The sequence below is a fragment of the Formica exsecta genome, unplaced genomic scaffold (genome assembly GCF_003651465.1).
Source record: "Formica exsecta isolate Colony F162 unplaced genomic scaffold, ASM365146v1 scaffold62, whole genome shotgun sequence".
Classification (NCBI taxonomy): Eukaryota; Metazoa; Arthropoda; class Insecta; order Hymenoptera; family Formicidae; genus Formica; species Formica exsecta.
In genome coordinates, this window is record NW_021853381.1 from 681,043 (window position 1) to 701,236 (window position 20,194).

General features: G+C 31.9%; 1 protein-coding gene across 2 annotated transcripts in view; it reads right to left on the minus strand.

Moving 5' to 3' along the window:
- LOC115242738 overlaps positions 1-17,175 on the minus strand; it is a 35,881-nt gene extending 18,706 nt beyond the window's left edge. The window contains exons 1-2 of one of the 2 annotated variants that reach the window (XM_029819262.1): positions 15,938-17,175; positions 11,879-12,016 (exon numbers count right to left, since the gene is read on the minus strand). The gene's annotated coding sequence lies outside the window, so the exon portion shown is untranslated. The remainder of the gene's footprint in view (positions 1-11,878; positions 12,017-15,937) is intronic. The other variant, XM_029819263.1, reaches the window with a different exon arrangement.
- Between the last annotated feature and the right edge of the window lie 3,019 nt (positions 17,176-20,194).

Below are 20,194 nucleotides of genomic sequence, written 5' to 3' on the forward strand. Positions count from 1 at the left end.
AATTTAAAAAAAGAATGCCATTTAAAAGACTTTCGTAAACATATTTCCTTTGTTAATCCACATCACATTATTGTGATTGAGCCAATTAAAGAGATGACGCACAAGTATATTTATGTATATTAATATAACATATTTATAAAAATGCAATTTCCCAGATATGGTTCGGCAAATTTTCTAATAAAATCATACACCTATATCATGACACGTATAATTAGCTGTCGGATCGAATATAGCGAGATGAAAGTATTCAGAAGAGGAGAAAATTTTTTCTACTACCGTAAAACAGATACAAAAAACTGAGAGGAACAAAGATATAGCTTAAATTAGGCCTTGTATATTAAAAGCGAGAGACAATTGCAAAAGATTAAATTTATAAGCAATAAGAAAAAGCGTTAAAAATCAGAAATAGTTACGCATATGAGTGAAAATAAATCCATATATGTATAATTAAAAAAAAGAAATTATAAATATATATAATTAATGTCAACAAGAAATCGTCAAGATAGCATATCAATTGTAACTGAATATTTCTATACATCAATTCGGTTTGCTGAGAGACCGCGAATTAAGACATTAACGAGCAATTTTCCAAATACCATGGAGCGAACATGCTAATAACTCAATATCTATTGCGTGCTTGTGGTCTGTTTAGATTTGCCATTACTACTAGCATTCTAATATAAGCCATAGCTGCAATATGTTTGAGTAACATTCCGATTTATCGCAATAAATTACTTTTACATTATTATTCTCGCAACAAAGCAAAGCAATCTGCAAAATCTATTTCAATTGTTAACTGCAATATAAAAAAATGTTAATGGTCTTTTATCGCCATATAATCAAAAAAAAAAAATTATTAAATTTTAATCAATTTTGTAACACGTGTAAATTAAATTCTTCGCAATATTATACAAAGACATGCGAAATATTTGCAATTTTATCTTCGTTTTATAAAATTAATACATGGAGAATCTCATTTTCCCATATTTTTAATAAAGTTAATGGGAGAGTTAAGAAATTTACTTCCTGTTCGTTAATTTTTTTTACTGACGTCATGCAGCTAAAGTTAGAGAAATTTGAGATCCTCAGTCTTAGTCAGTCTAGTTAATGTGTTATGGGAATAGTCGAACTCCGAGTTGAATTGATGCTTTAGAATGTAAAGCATGTCCAGCCCCTAAAGAGATTAAAATTTATCTTATGGAGATGAAAGAAATGTAGAAAATAACATTATCAACTCTTCAGAAGTTAACAGAAAAGCGTGTCTGCGGAAAAAAGAATTTATTAAATGTGTTTTCTTCAAAGGAACATGGCTTTGAACACTTTGAGGCAAAACTTTGTATTCTATAAAAAACTTTATAAAGCGTGTAAAAAGATTTATGCGAAATTCATTATCAAAATTCTAATGCTTTCTACACAACAATTAAATTCAGTAAATTAAGAACATTTGCTTTAAGGAATAAAATTTATATTATTTAAGAGCGTCATACATATTTTACCCGATAAACTTATTACCATAAAAAGTTGCTCGATGCATTATATCCATTATTATACTACATTATTATATTCCATTATTATACTTCATTATTATACACAATTATATTTAATATTCTAATTTTTTTTCCATTGATTATTACAAAGAAAATAACTAGTGCAATTGATACATGCAAATTGTTAAAATTAACGAGCCGAGATCGTTAGTAACGCAAAAAAATTCTCTTTTCTTTTTTCACTATCAATTCGTATAGCTCTTTTTCGCTTTATGATTGTATCGCAGATGCAATCTGCATCGATGTCACCATATCTCTGCATCTTTAAACTGCCGCAGGCCACATCGCCATACGCGTTAAATATATTTCTTTCGAATGTTCTATGTTCTCTCGCCAAAGAAATTAGAAAAAGTAGAATTTTTCACGAAAAAGTAGCAAATATTTTATTAAATGTAAATGTTATCTCTATAAAAAGCAAATCTTTATATAAAACATACAATTAATTGCATTGATTAAATCGTTCGCAATAAGAGTAGAGCGTGTTAATTAAATTTAATTAAATCGTTAATTTTAAAAAAAGAGCTTTATTCCAAAAATGTCAAAAATAAATTTGTATTATACATAATTTCCTTTTATGTTTATATACGTTTTAATATATATATTCTAATAAATATAAATTTTGGAATAAAGTTCTTTCTCTCTCTCTCTCTCTCTCTCTCTCTCTCTCTCTTTCTCTTCCTTTCTCTCTAATTCTCTCTAATTCTCTCTAAAATATTTGTTTCGATTAACATGTGATGCGATTATAATATCGCGATGTCGTATCATCAAAAATTGTTCCCTTTAAACAGACCTTTAGAAATTCGATCAAACGAGATATTTTCCCTTCGCATATTCATCGTTTGCGACTGGCCATCAATATCATGAAAAAGTGATCATGGAACAACCAACCGGCAAAACATCCGGCGAAAATTGACCGTTAAATTTTCGAACGGGAAAAATAAAAAGAAAGAGAATACATCTCGTTACGTCTATCGAAATATACACTGACGGAAATGAAATCCCAACACCAAAAAAGAGTTATGCTGGGTGAATGAAAAATACAGAATGTTTGTTTACATAAGTATTTACTTTTATTACATTTCTTTATTTTATTTTTTTTTAATTATATATATTATTTATATAATGCACGATGAACACAGGAATCAGCGAAGAGAGATATCAGAATGATAAATGTATTTCGAAAAGTCCGAAGAGTACGCTCTTGATATAATTAATTACGATTATGCAATAGGATAAACAAACCCATTTTTTATAAAATAAGAATTATTACACATCAACGCACCTCGTGTGGAATGTAATCCTTCAAAAGTGACGATTATCCACTGACCTTTTAACATTAATGTGTATAGGGATAAAGATATCTTTCTTACAGAGCTCCTGCTTCTAGTACATAAATAAATTGCACATGTGTGTAAGAATACAGCACTTTGTATTTAATAATCTACTCGAAAAAAAAATATGTATATAAACACAAATTATTTCGTATGTTTCTTCCATAAAAAAATATTCTCCGATATCTCTAATATGCTTTTAATATGCTGAATTTGCATTTTTCATGAAAATGCGATATTAATTACATAAATCGAGATATTTTTCTGATCTTGATATGAAACATGTCTTTTAAAACAAACTCAATCTGACAGCAGCTTAAAAAAAAAGGTAGGCAATATAAATTCTCAAATGGATAGATTGACAAAGTAATTTACTAAATGTTCAGTGAGACGATTGTCAATAATGGACAATCAATGGATTCGTTACAACTTCTTTTAAAATTGTCGCAATGTAAAATTGTTTACTGAAAGTCTTATCGAGCAGAATTTTCCACATATCTCAAATTTAAAAAAAGAATGCCATTTAAAAGACTTTCGTAAACATATTTCCTTTGTTAATCCACATCACATTATTGTGATTGAGCCAATTAAAGAGATGACGCACAAGTATATTTATGTATATTAATATAACATATTTATAAAAATGCAATTTCCCAGATATGGTTCGGCAAATTTTCTAATAAAATCATACACCTATATCATGACACGTATAATTAGCTGTCGGATCGAATATAGCGAGATGAAAGTATTCAGAAGAGGAGAAAATTTTTTCTACTACCGTAAAACAGATACAAAAAACTGAGAGGAACAAAGATATAGCTTAAATTAGGCCTTGTATATTAAAAGCGAGAGACAATTGCAAAAGATTAAATTTATAAGCAATAAGAAAAAGCGTTAAAAATCAGAAATAGTTACGCATATGAGTGAAAATAAATCCATATATGTATAATTAAAAAAAAGAAATTATAAATATATATAATTAATGTCAACAAGAAATCGTCAAGATAGCATATCAATTGTAACTGAATATTTCTATACATCAATTCGGTTTGCTGAGAGACCGCGAATTAAGACATTAACGAGCAATTTTCCAAATACCATGGAGCGAACATGCTAATAACTCAATATCTATTGCGTGATTGTGGTCTGTTTAGATTTGCCATTACTACTAGCATTCTAATATAAGCCATAGCTGCAATATGTTTGAGTAACATTCCGATTTATCGCAATAAATTACTTTTACATTATTATTCTCGCAACAAAGCAAAGCAATTTGCAAAATCTATTTCAATTGTTAACTGCAATATAAAAAATGTTAATGGTCTTTTATCGCCATATAATCAAAAAAAAAAAATTATTAAATTTTAATCAATTTTGTAACACGTGTAAATTAAATTCTTCGCAATATTATACAAAGACATGCGAAATATTTGCAATTTTATCTTCGTTTTATAAAATTAATACATGGAGAATCTCATTTTCCCATATTTTTAATAAAGTTAATGGGAGAGTTAAGAAATTTACTTCCTGTTCGTTAATTTTTTTTACTGACGTCATGCAGCTAAAGTTAGAGAAATTTGAGATCCTCAGTCTTAGTCAGTCTAGTTAATGTGTTATGGGAATAGTCGAACTCCGAGTTGAATTGATGCTTTAGAATGTAAAGCATGTCCAGCCCCTAAAGAGATTAAAATTTATCTTATGGAGATGAAAGAAATGTAGAAAATAACATTATCAACTCTTCAGAAGTTAACAGAAAAGCGTGTCTGCGGAAAAAAGAATTTATTAAATGTGTTTTCTTCAAAGGAACATGGCTTTGAACACTTTGAGGCAAAACTTTGTATTCTATAAAAAACTTTATAAAGCGTGTAAAAAGATTTATGCGAAATTCATTATCAAAATTCTAATGCTTTCTACACAACAATTAAATTCAGTAAATTAAGAACATTTGCTTTAAGGAATAAAATTTATATTATTTAAGAGCGTCATACATATTTTACCCGATAAACTTATTACCATAAAAAGTTGCTCGATGCATTATATCCATTATTATACTACATTATTATATTCCATTATTATACTTCATTATTATACACAATTATATTTAATATTCTAATTTTTTTTCCATTGATTATTACAAAGAAAATAACTAGTGCAATTGATACATGCAAATTGTTAAAATTAACGAGCCGAGATCGTTAGTAACGCAAAAAAATTCTCTTTTCTTTTTTCACTATCAATTCGTATAGCTCTTTTTCGCTTTATGATTGTATCGCAGATGCAATCTGCATCGATGTCACCATATCTCTGCATCTTTAAACTGCCGCAGGCCACATCGCCATACGCGTTAAATATATTTCTTTCGAATGTTCTATGTTCTCTCGCCAAAGAAATTAGAAAAAGTAGAATTTTTCACGAAAAAGTAGCAAATATTTTATTAAATGTAAATGTTATCTCTATAAAAAGCAAATCTTTATATAAAACATACAATTAATTGCATTGATTAAATCGTTCGCAATAAGAGTAGAGCGTGTTAATTAAATTTAATTAAATCGTTAATTTTAAAAAAAGAGCTTTATTCCAAAAATGTCAAAAATAAATTTGTATTATACATAATTTCCTTTTATGTTTATATACGTTTTAATATATTCTAATAAATATAAATTTTGGAATAAAGTTCTCTCTCTCTCTCTCTCTCTCTCTCTCTCTCTCTCTCTCTCTTTCTCTTTCTTTCTCTCTAATTCTCTCTTTCATATTTATTAAAATGTTACGTAAATAATTAATTTTTTAACTTTAAATCATTACTATATCAAATAAGAAATTACTTGTATATTTAAATTAGAAATGCTTATAACATATTAATTTCTGTTATCATTTGTATGATTGCTACCAAATGACTATCTCTTTACTAAATCTAATAAAGACTAAATCTAATAAAGAGATAATAATATTAACCGGCTCTATCAACAAAGAAATTATAAAACGATATAAAATCTACTTTTCTTTATGTCTCTAACTTATTTCATTCTGGATTCTGTTAACTTTCATTTCTCCTGGCTCGAGAGTCAAGAGTATCTAATAAGAAAAGCATCACGCCTACACTATACAATGTGTACAGCAAATGATTTCCTGTTTGGTCCACCACCATCGTCTTTTCGTAGTCCTGACGACTTTATTCCCCTAGTTTCTTCTTGATGTCATTCGTTCGCCATTGAAGCAGAGGCCAGTTATGCTCCTGAAAGGCTCCTTTTTGGAGGGTCGGCAGGCGACATATAATGTATATATTCGCACGGCGATCATTGTGTCGGCCGACTTCATAGAAGGCAAAAATCATACAAAACCAACTCATCGGTGGCTTCTTCTTTATCCAATTATCCGCGTATTCACGCCCCAGAAGTTGTGCTTTCGCACCTTCTCCACCGGCTATTCCGGACAAATCCATCATTCCATACTCCTCCTAGGGTCATGTAATGGATGCCGCATGCGAAGCTCGACGAGCGTACGAAACATCTTGGAATAAATTTCACCGATGTTCTAATTTCCAGCTGTTCACCGATTGAACGAAACGGCAGGTGCGAATTGTGTTTTTTCAAGCTTGAAACTAACAGTTTGCGGAAACATCCAACAAGGAGGCATTGAACCAAGCATAAAGGTGTTAAAATATCTTTCACACACACACAAACACACATCCACTCTTTAAGCAAAATATATAATTTTACAAAATTGACAAATATTTCTGATCAAAGTTAATTTACAGAATCCTATGAGAGAAAACGGAGAAAGAGAGAGACAATTAAAAATCTAAAATCTTTTTACTTTCCATGTAGATTATATTACGAGATATTGATTTTTTTTTTTTTGTAATATATGTATACAAAATTTAGCTATAAAATAATATCTATATGTATATGTTTCTCTTCGTTACTCATACATGATATGATGCACAGGCGTCAAAGACAGTGCTTCGTTGTGCCGAAGCACATGAAGGAAAGCAGATCTCTTGTGAAATATCATCTACTATGTGTACATGTATCGGATTACGAGGCCGTCTAGTGAACCTCGCGTTCGTTACAAAAACACACTATCTGGATAGCCTATCGCAATTTTGCTTCCAAATCATTCATCAGCTTTCAAAACGTAGCAAAACCACTATACTACAAACACATATTACTAATATTAATTTGTAACGATAAAATAAAATAATGATATTATTGATATGCATTCTTATATAAAAAAATCTTGTGTTTGTATGTGTTATGTTTTATATAGAATATTCTGAAAAGATCTCATATATTTGGTTCGATATTATAACAAAAAGAAAAATCATCGGAACAATAATCTCTCATCGAAAATTGACTTTTATAATTTTATATAAAAAACAAATTCTTATTCTTTTTACATTTATTTAATTCAACATTTCTTCGTCTTAACAAGTGCATACTAACCTGAAAAAAATCTCCAATGTCAAAAAATAAAGTTGATCTATCCTGGAATTAATGATGCGCTATAAATATTGACACCAATCGTGAGTGCGATGTACATGGATATAAAGCACGCAAAAAAAATTCCGTGTCACACTATCCCTTTATCGATGTAACCGAATGCCAATTATCGATGTCTCCAAGCAGCGAAAGGCGAAACCTTATAGCGAGTTTTCTATAGCTACTATAAGATTTATATTGCGCGTATATAAGCAGGGGAAACGAGCCGATGCGGCAACATTTTTATATCGCCCTCGCACCTGTAATCCTCTTGATTTCAATATTTTCTATATGCAGAATCTATTATATTTTCTCGTCGTTCGAATTAATGAAAAATAAAGCTGTATAAATCTTACGATACTTTTCGTTATATCGTGTTGACGGACAATGATAAATATCTTGTTAAAAATTCACAGGGTATAGTTAACAAGACTCGTTAAAATATCAACACCTGCGCCATATACGCTCTTCTCTCTCTCTCTCTCTCTCTCTCTCTCTCTCTCTCTCTCTCTCTCTCTCTCTCTCTCTCTCTCTCTCTCTCTCTCTCTCTCTCTCTCTCTCTCTCTCTCTCTCTCTCTCTCTCTCTCTCTCTCTCTCTCTCTCTCTCTCTCTCTCTCTCTCTCTCTCTCTCTCTCTCTCTCTCTCTCTCTCTCTCTCTCTCTCTCTCTCTCTCTCTCTCTCTTTCTCTTCCTTTCTCTCTAATTCTCTCTAATTCTCTCTAAAATATTTGTTTCGATTAACATGTGATGCGATTATAATATCGCGATGTCGTATCATCAAAAATTGTTCCCTTTAAACAGACCTTTAGAAATTCGATCAAACGAGATATTTTCCCTTCGCATATTCATCGTTTGCGACTGGCCATCAATATCATGAAAAAGTGATCATGGAACAACCAACCGGCAAAACATCCGGCGAAAATTGACCGTTAAATTTTCGAACGGGAAAAATAAAAAGAAAGAGAATACATCTCGTTACGTCTATCGAAATATACACTGACGGAAATGAAATCCCAACACCAAAAAAGAGTTATGCTGGGTGAATAAAAAATACAGAATGTTTGTTTACATAAGTATTTACTTTTATTACATTTCTTTATTTTATTTTTTTTTAATTATATATATTATTAACAAACATTCTGTGTAATTTTTATTCACCCAGCAAAACTCTTTGGTGTTGGGATTTTATTTTCAGTCAATATATATACATATACGCAATTCGAGCTTCGACATGCGTGAAACTCGCCAAAGCGATAGAGGCGAAAGGCGTAGAGAATGTTCTTTTTTCGCACAGTTGCGACTTTTCCCAATGTGTTTATGTGTTCTCAATATGTTTACGTGTTAATATTTTTTTTTCGCTGTTCTCAATGCAGTCTACTTTCCGTTCCAACATCAAGAAGAACGACGCCGCGACCGTCAATGCGTCCCATGGTTGTCATATGATCAGCTGTTCCGAGTGTCAATGTCGACTGGCAAAAAACAAAGTTAGTTCTGGCACAGAATCGGCTGCTTGTGCGCGCGCGTTGCCATCGCCATTTCTCGGATAAAATTAAATTCGCCGCGACACGAGAATGCAAAAGTTCGGGAGGTTCATTGTCGCCGGACCGGTGACAATCGGGATGACACGTGGGCATTGAGCAGTAAACGGATGAAGAGAGTACGACGAAAATAGAACAATTAACGAAATTGATGGCAAAATTCGACGAACAGTATGTTCAGTTCAAACAACCGGACATTCTATTAATGACTGACTTATCCGTACAATAGTACAATATTGTCTAATTGACGTCAATTCTATCGCATCGGTAAAATTTCAGATAAACTGTGTCATTAACGAAAATAATATATTTACAATATGTGCAATAAAACGAAAATAATTAATGCATAATATACGATGGCTCGCGGAAGTATTTTAATATATTTCATTCAATTTATAATTACACTAATGCTTCGAATACATTTTGTAAAATATTATACGTAATATGATCATAATACATTTTTCATACATTCAAAATTATTAAATAAATTTCATTTCTTGGCGTTTAAAGCTTGCCTAAGCTATAATTTAATTCATGCTGTTTTTGATGACTTGGATGAAATATAATCTTTTTATCCGTATGTATCAACAATGAGCGCGACTCTTCACCACATATATCGGGGCTATTTTCGTTTCATCAAATTTTAATTGTACAAACGTGCATGTAAATACATCGAAACTGCGTCGTTGCAGAGAGAATAATTCAGAGTGGGAAGAAACATTATCGTAACCAAAACAAAGTTACAAAATAATATTATCGTTATAAACTGCGCTTGAAAATTGATTGTAATTAACTCTGATTAAAATCGTCGAACGCGATTTTACACTTTATTTAATATGATTTATCGATTTATCTTAAATTCGGACACTTTTATACAGAACGTTTCCACTATTTTTTTATCGATTTCAAGAAATTTCTTCTAAAAGAATAAACAAAAAAGTATATTTCGTAAAAAGATAAAATGTCGACGAATTCTATCAAGATCCGCGTAATGAGCGCCGATAAAAAAAAAGTCTATTTTCTTACATCAGCCTGTCAACGTTTTATTTACACAGTTGGTACGTATAACAGTCTTCTCATTCTCTCTTCCAAGTTATCCTTGAAATGAAAAGCTTCTCCGAAAACAAGTTGTGTCCTCATTATCGTGCGCATTTTACTACTACGGACTGAATTACATTTCCTTTATGCCTTGGACGGGACCTTCTCGGTGTCAGCTTTATAACGAGATAAAGCTAAACAGAAAGCTCGGCTATTCTTTCCGCTACTACTATGTCATCGTCGCCCGCGGGTGAACAGCTAGCGGGGGGTGGAAAAAAAAGATCGCTCGCGATATGTCGCGGGAGCTGCGATGCCCGATGTTTTATGTGCTAGATAAACACATCTCTTTGAATAATTAAAGATCGCGTTCAAATGTCACGCGAAGACAACAATTTATACGTATTCCTTTTTTCCAGACTTCGTACTGGAAGAAGAATCGATGAACTCGCGAAATGACACGACGAAATCGAAATTAAATCAATTTATGTAAAACATCATGCAATATAGAGGGTAAAGAAATCTAGTCCCGCGATTATCACATTTTATCCTATTATATTATGATAGCGTGAAAGGATTATCATGCTCGCGTAGGCCACTAATTAATGACGTCAGAGTGTCGCCCGCTTCTTCACTACGTTTATAAAATGACACTGAATGCTTTCCCTGCTGAGAGATAACGTCGGGAAAATGAGATGGCATTCGTCCCGAGAGATGCATATTCTCGTATTCTATAGTTACGAGGAGACGAGAAGAAGATTGATACGTATATGCGAGATTCGTGATAATTTACATGCTGCGAAGACGAATCCGTTCGTGCCAATTTCACAGCGTTTATTTACTCAAATTAATTGACAACTCATGTAATCGCGAAGAACAACAGATTTAAGATCTTCATTGCCGGCAATAAAATCGCTTGTCATTATCTTACGACGTAACGAGATTCTTACTGTGCACGAAAACATCTTAATCGTTAAGAAAACTTTGTTGTTTTGAAGTTGATGTTATAACTGTTACGTAAGTCCTGTAAGGTGGTTTAAGATTATTTATTTAATAACTCACGACAGAAATTTTAAAAGAGATAAAAAGAAAGAGGGGGAATAGTTTCGCAAACTATATTTTTGCTGAAATTAAAATGCTTCTCGATGGCTCCAAGTACTCCAAAACAGAAAATAATGCGATAACATCTACATAATCAATATTATCAGTATTATCGCTAATCTTACATTATCTATTATCTCTTAATTCTTATTTTCCTAGCGCGAATACACATAGACATATCTATTTCTATCTAATTAAAGATAAAATACTATTTTTTTAAATTTGAACAAAATTTGAAAATTACTTTAGTATCAATTTGATAATACCAGTATAAGAACAAAATTCAGCTTAAATTCTAAGAAATAAATATTTTTACGTACTCGCATCGTTGGCATGATTCCATTATTGAGTTATTCCAATCAATTATATTTCGCCATAATTAAATCGCAAGTTGCCACTTGAAAATCAATTAAATTGAATTTTTTGACTTACTTATATAAGCATAACTCGACGAACAAGCGATATTGAGGATTGCTTTCACAATCTCTTCTCTCGATAAAAAAAAAAAACGGGATTGTATCCCGATTTCATTTTAGAGAGCGGCTGCGATGGAGACCGAAACGTCGAGCTCCGAAACTTCCAAGTAAAAAAGGGAAGCTTCATTAGGTGCTTTTGTAACTAGTAAAATTTCATCCCCGCTCTTGTTCACACATGTACCGTTAATTACGAAAGTTTACAGTATCACGAAAGCTCTCACGGTAGAAGCAAGAGAGGTCCGCGAAAATTTTATTATGATTAAAAATCAATTCCAAACCGGATTCAAATCTCATTAGAAATCGATTGGAAGCAAATTCACGCAAACGATGCGAGTAATCATAATCGGTCAATATCTCTCCAGTGGATGCTCACCGTGAATGCTCGAGGAACGTATCTCACTCCGCGATACCCTTTGCACTTACACCGCCTACACGTTACGGAAACACACTGGAAACACAAGAGGCACCAACGCTAGTTGGCTGTAATCCTGAGATAGGATTTCTCCTTCCTCTGTCGGACAAAACACACAATCCAGAGATAAAGGGAGAGAATTGCTAATTCAGAACTAGTTAGTTAGCAACTTGATGCAACTGGAGTAAAACTGGACTCCAGGGGATTTTCACTGGGCGTCGTTAGTTGCATAGTCGAGAGGACGCGAATGCTACGATCGTCTTTGCGTCACCTCGACCTTACGCGGAGAAAAGAGAAGGAAAACTGAACGGTTCGCGGAAACGACGACGAGCACCAGGAGCACGGGGTTGCCTGAACCGCGCGAGGTCGCGTGCGTTGTCGGACTGAGAGAGCGCCGACGAGCTGCCTCCCGGCGAACCCAGAACTGGCGGAGGAGCGAGGAGTGTCGTCGTTGTCGTCGTCGTCGTCGTCGTCGTCGTCGTCGTGTCATGCTCGTCCGTTACCGCGGGCATGCTCCCTACGAGCGTGTACGTGTACGTGCGTACATAGGAACGACGACTCGCCATTCCTCCGGAGCTGTCACTTGCCTCACAGCTGTTCGTCTCTGTCGCTCGGTATCGCGTTTCAATACCTTGTTCCCTTGTACGTTTTAGCCGGCGCATCTCACGGAACGTCGTCGTCAATCATGCATGACAGGAAGAGAGAAAGAAAGGCAGACGGCGGAGTTTTAAATCGTAACGATATCCGATTAAAATGCGATAGTACGAGTGTCAAAGAGAGGAATTTAAAACGATACGATCTACGTTGCAAATTTTAATTATCCTTTCGTCACTTTTATAGCAAGATCGATTCTTGAGAATTATAATTGATAATTGATAATTTATACATAATTGTGTAATAGAAATATTTATTTATATTTACACACATTTATATATAATACGTTATAAGTTAATTAATAAAATTACTCTTCATGTATTTCAAAGAATAAGAAAAATGCTATTTATATTTACACACATTTATATGTATATAATATATTATAAGTTAATTAATAAAGCTACTCTTCATATATTTCAAAGAATAACAAAAATGCAGATGTTTCGAAAAATCTTCAAAAACATATATTTTTAACGAAGTATATTTCCAGATTTTTTATTTTTAATAGCTAAATAAAATTTATAATAAAATTAAATATTTAAATGTTCGAAAAATAAATCCCGGTAAGAGAAAGAAGCGCTACCGTTGTTCGGAAAATGACAGCGGAAAAAAAGGAAAGACATTAGATCCTCTCATATCAATATGTAATACCGTTATCAAATAGAGACTTTCCGAAAGAAACGTGCCGCATAATCGATATTATAAAAGTCTCAGAGTTGCTACGCTTTAGCGAAATATAGTGCTACGGTGAAATTGATTTATTCAGATAGCCCCGTGGATGGGTATATCCTGGACCGAGACTCAACGCGAGTGCATTACACGGTGAGATATAGGAAGGGCAGCCTTTCGCGGAGCGTAAAAACAAGTTAGAACGCAAGATGTAGTTCCCGAGGGATCGACTTTCTTCCCACGTGTTTTAGAGCTTCATCGAGATAGAGCAGCAAGTCCGCGCTTATCTGACATATTTCGTAGTAGACGTAAAAGTATATCGTCGAGTCCGCACTAATTTATCTTGAGCGAAAACCGAGTTTCGCGATACGGAGATGGGCGATGTAGTTAAATTAAGAGAAACGACCAAAGTAAACCCAGATTAGTATGTTTACAACGCGGATTAATATTCTTAACTCGTTATCTGATACGATACGTGTCGCGCGACGCACGAGATCTCTTCGACACGGAATAGCGAACAGGTTTCATAATTTATCTAGTTCTCGCATCACAACAACGTTATGCAAAATTTGCCGAGAATTAACATCCCTGAACAAAATAAATTTCCACTTGATTAACAATATTTAATTTCATTAATATTTATTTTTTTATTAATATTTAAGCTCGAAATGTAAAGAAAAAACACGATAAATGACGATCTATTTTATAAAGCTGATAGAATAACTAATCAAAGATTGTTTATTAATGCTGATATTTTTAATTAATAATTTTGCGATTATACGTAGAACATATCCGAAATATATCAAGCGTATCAATTTCGTAGCATCCTATCTGCGTAAATTGAATGTACGAAATAAAATCTGTGTGTTGATAAATATGAAATATTATTCTATCCATTTCCGAGAAGAGATGTAAAAACATTGGCCGAAATTTGAGCTATTATTGAGGTATAGAATTTTATATAATTTATATATTTGATGATATCATTTTCATTTATTTGTAAGAAAACCGACGAAAAACCATTGTTATAAAATTTTATTGTTATAAAATTTATTGATATGTTCAACGTGATAATTGCGTTCATGTATATTTTCTTTCAAGTGAATGATGATCGTTCAAAAAGATTTGAACGATCTCTTACGAGAATAAAAAGCTTAAAAGTAGCGTGAATCATTGTCTATTTAACCGTTTCGATCGACGAGTAGTAAAGTCAAGCTTTTGGCTTTGAATGTAAGCAAAATGTGCAGAAGAAAGGAATCTAAAAGAAACGATATATATCGACAGAAGAAATTCTCTCTTTCATGGCATGCATCACGATTATTTTAAAAAATGGAATAAGAATATCATTGAGAAAGATAGACATACAAGAATTATTTCAAAAAATTTCGTACGCGTTATTTTCGCCAAAATAAAGCCTACAAAAGTTTTTAAAATAAAGCATTTAAGTGTATTTTCAAGTGTACTTCAAGTGTAAAATCGCTTAAGTTACGAATTTCATCGATATTAAATAAAAAGAGTGAGAGTGACATATATCATTCTTATTTTTAATAAGTTAATTGCTTTCTCGGTGACTCGACATGAAAATCTTATTTCTGCGAATCTCATGGAATAAAAGACAAATTTAATCGAACTAAGGTAAACATAGTAATCTTTGCGATATCTCGGATCAATATACTCATAATCCGGTAAGAAACGAAGATTGAAGCGTCAGAAGTTAGTTCAATAAATATTTTCACGTAGCAATTGGTCATAAAGCTTGGCAACTCGGATATCATGGATGTGAGATATCTCTCTTTCTCTCTCTCTCTCTCTCTCTCTCTCTTAATTGGCACGATACTTCGTACATAATTATTGGCGCAAAAAGATCTCGCGATGACGTCGATTATTATATATAATCACTAAATTGAAATAATTTTAAACATCAATTTATACAAGATTACACAGTTCGAGATCGCGTACGCGACATCGCATGACGTTGTACGCGAATATAAACGATGATACCGATGACGCACAGAAAATAATTGATTTCCACATCTTTATACCATCCATACCTTAATAAATTATCTCGTAAATAAAGCACCTGATATATATAACTTGGAGATAAATGAAACGAGATGTCATATTCGACTAAAAAATCTTTTTTCTTGAAAGCTATAAAAATTCTGTTTTATGTACAAAGCATAGATTTTCTGTCCGCACTTGATTAATCTTTTTTTCCACATTTTTAGATGTAAAATGTCAAAACAATGGTTGTCTAATTTGTTGCGCGTAAACAAATTATATGTACAGAATCGTTAAAATAAATGGCGGTCACAAATGTTTACTATGTTACTACTGGTTCAAACCACCCACATTTATGTTAGTTTTTATAATATAAGGTAAATCGAAAGAATTATTTCTGTGCGTATTTTTATAATATAAAATTTAATTCACCAGTGTACGCTATTCCCACATTAATTATTATCATGTAAATAACGATAACGTAAAAATTGTGGAAAAATATGTATAAAAAATACATTTCGTTTTAGACAGAGATTTTTAAAATAACTTTTTTGTACTGATGTTACTAATAAGCATTTTTCAATCAAGTGTGTATCTATAAAGAACGAAATTCATACAATTTTTTTGACACAATTATTATACAATCGTATCAACTCTCTGCATGTAAATACGAGATCTAATTAATTATAGACTCACCAATCATTATTTCCCTCTCGTCCATCAATCCAATCTTTCTCTCCGAAGCTTTATTAATTATCGATGATCGATGATCCATCGCACATGTAAGTTTATATTTAAAATTTCACAATCACACGATATTTTTCCCGACACTTTTCCCCGGTACATATTTATTTATTCGAAAAAATACAATTCTAACTATCGTAAAAAAACACTTCCATGATACTTATATATATATTTTCTCTCGACATTCACTTTACGCGCGGCGATATATAATTATAATACTTTCGATCGAATATCGACTACTGATTTATATGTATTTGCAACATTTACATTCGCGTAACCACAATAATAATCGTCCGATGTTTCCTTGTATCACATATTATTCAGTATCACTCGCGATATTTATATTAAAACACGACGTCGATCGATGTAATTTCGCTCGATATTTTCACATTCGACGTTCCCGAAATTCGCGCAAATACGATTACCAACGAACGTGTAAATGCGCATTGTGATTCGCATTCGTAACACTCACATAATCGTACATGACGATTGCCTTTCGATAACTGCGGACACGTGTGACTGACGCAGACGTGTGTGAGAGAGTCACGCGCCAAAAGGTCAAGACGAGAACCTGACTTAATCCGACTGCGCACTGATTATATTTCTTACGCATTGATTAAATATCGATCATTATTATATTCACGAGATACGTTTACAAGTTCATCAACTTCGCTTGCTTTTACGAAATTTCTCGTCAATATTGACACAACGCGACGATATGTTCAGCGATCACCGTACAAATATCAGAATCCTTCATCGATCGAAAGATAATTGCTATAGTTAATATTTCACTTATATGTGCGCGCAACTATTTTTCTATCAATGAGAGAGATCGAAAGCACGCGCTCGGTAGACTGATCTAGACTGATCTAACACGGCAAATGGAATGTTATTATGTTTGTACGGGCGTGAGCTCCGCAGCGTCTCTCCCTCCATCAACACCGGGAATCGTCTTGTGTGTCCTTTTACGGTACGTATGTCAGTAAGAAAAACATATATATGTGTGGGTAAGAATATTCTTTGTAGAACTAACTCTTAGTATCAATGAAATAATATACGTAGCAATTGTGCGTGGTGAATTTTATAAATTATTCCATAATTTTTTTAATTCTAATAAAATAAAATATGAAATTGAAATAATTTCAAGCATGTAAAATTTGAATAGCTACACAAAATTTTCGTATAGAGGATATAACAAAGATAATGATTTTCTCTTATCTCTAATCTTTTTGTTGAAATAAATAATAAATTAAATACTGCAATTCGTAGAATTATGAGACGAAGAGATATAGCAAATATTCGATATTAAATTCGATACGAATTTAATTCGCATCATAGCATTCCTTCATGTGCATCGTTCAATCAGTAAGAAAAACATATGTATGTATATAAATAAAAGAATTTTCTTCCTAAAACTTTAAATTAATATCAATCAAATAACAAATAAACTTGAGACAGATATACGTAACGATTGATAAGTATTATAGATTAATCCACAATTAATTTTCTCATTTCAACCAAATGCAATAAAATACAAAATCAAAGTAATATCAAGCATGTGAAATTTGAATGATTACACAAAATTCTTGTATAGAGGGTATAACAAAAATAATAATTTTCTCTTATAATCTTTTTGTTGAAATAAATAATAAATTAGATACTACAATTCGTAGAATTATGAGACGAAGAGATATAGCAAATATTCGATATTAAATTCGATACGAATTTAATTCGCATCATAGCATTCCTTCATATGCTTCGTTCACTCACTGTGGCATCGAGCGCGACATTCGTGCTTTACGATGCGTCGTTTCCATGTGTGATATTTATACGTGCACTGCGAATGATAAATTCTCGAAATGAAGTACGTGCATTATAAAATCTGAATACCATATGCTGGAATAACGTGAGCCGATAAAATTCTCAAGCGTTACGTTGTAGAATATGCATAATCACTACGTGACCGCGATAAAGTTTGTTTGTTCCAACACATCTTAATTTTTTAAATAAATTAATTTCGCTCAGAAATTTAATGAGTAGAATAATCGGATTATCTATTTTTTATCATCTCCCGTAGATATGTATAAATAAGCTATTACAAATATAAATAAATGTTAATTAATAAGAAAATCATCAATTAATGAAAAAATTTGTTTTGTTACCTGTAATGTCAAATAAAAAATAAAAAATTGCCAATTAAAATATAAAATTTCTTTTGTAATTGGCAATTTTGTGACATTTGTTTATTCGAACCATTCGAGGAGGATGATTCACTATGAAACGTCACAAACTTTCGCCTCCTAGTAATAATATTATTTTTTGAGCTGCTTTATCCCACCCGAATCACTTTATATTTGACTTGGATTATACATGAAATTCGCTACAATCACGAACAAAGTTCCCCTTTGGGAAACCAAGGATTGCGAATTGAAGAAAAAGATACTTCAAACTTGATCTTTTGTATGTATAAGAGGATTGATACGTGATCATATATTATGACAGTATAAATTATATATATGCATGTTTGCGAATGCTTAATTAAAATCATATAAACAAAAAAAAACACATATCGAATATAAAGATCAGAAACAATAATATTTATTTGAATATTCACACAATGTAAAACAAACAATTCAAGAAAACGTTCTGAATAAATAAAATTCAATATATATATTGATATAAAAAATAATTTTTTTCAAAACCAAAAATTTATCCATAGGATTTTTAGCGGAAATAATGCGTGCGTGTTGTGTTTGCACTGTATACCGCGAAAATTTATTATCATTGAAATGTGCGCACAGGTTTGATAAATCATGTGATAGATTCGAAATATTTAGCTGATGAACGATATTCATTAAATCGTAATTTGTTACAAAGTGGTCTAAATCTAAATTGAGCAAAATATAAGTAATAACTTTAGCCGTGATTAATATCGCGCATTTTTCGTTTTTACCTTGCGATGAATTCCATCAAAATTCATGTTTCGCTGTCGTATTTTTTAAATATTCATAAAAGGATTAATTACATCATTCAGTAATATCTTCTATTTGAAAATATGCATTATGCATTTTGCTTTCTCCACATATGGATATGTATTGGATACATTACGGATGTAATAATGTTATTATCTATTAAAATTTTTAAATTGCATTAAAAGATATTCCTCCCTTCTTCAAATCGATAAAAATATATGTGAAAATTTATCGTTGATATTCTGGGGCATTACTAATTTTAAATGCAGAAAATGAAAGTAAAGAAGCTATAAAAAAATAGAAAAACAATAATTTTTTAAAACGGACTATGTTTTCCTAATAAAATACTAAAATTTCATTATATATTTCTTCTTAAATCAAGATATACACATATAATATACACGCATATTTAATATTTTAATTTATTTACTGGACTAAAATTATTGTTAAAAGCGATTGCAAATTTAACAATATAGAATATTTACAATATGGAACCTAGCTTATCGACTCTTCTTCAAGTAAAACTGGAAAATGTGTGAAACGGTAACCGCAGCATCGATCTACTAAATATAGTACAGAAGACCAGTTGCATGAAATCCAGACTGTATCGCGAAAGATGGCGGTACTATGGTCGTTTTATCAGCTGATATATACACTGATATACCGATAAGTTACCGCAGTTCCGAAACTTTCACAATAGATCACTTTATTGCTCGATAAAGTTATCATTTGATAACAGCCAGCCATTTGATAAAGCAGTCCTGACGAAAATGATTTAGAACAATTATATGCAAAAATAATCTACGAGAAACATTTTTATCAAACTCTAGTTAAAGAAATTTAAAAAATCTCATAATGATTTAAATAATGATTAAGATATCGCAATATAATATTTCGCATCTAAAGATTCTTTAACTATTTTAGAATCGATATTTGCTTCGTAAAATTTTAATTAAGTGTTATTCTTTTCTACTTTTCGTTCACCAAAAAAAAAAAAAAAAAATCTGGATTAATAAAAAAATCTTGTATTTTAATTAATTGTATGCAAATCTTGCATCCTGTATATCTCCCTTGCAAAAATTATCGATGCACTTTCGAAAAAATCCGGGTGATTTTATGAAGCCGCCTCGAATACGATGCAATTTTATTTTTGTCCCTGTCTCCAGAGTGTTTTGGCTCCGGTCGAAAACATATTCTTCCTGTCGCATACGCGACATATTACAGTCTTACCTGACTG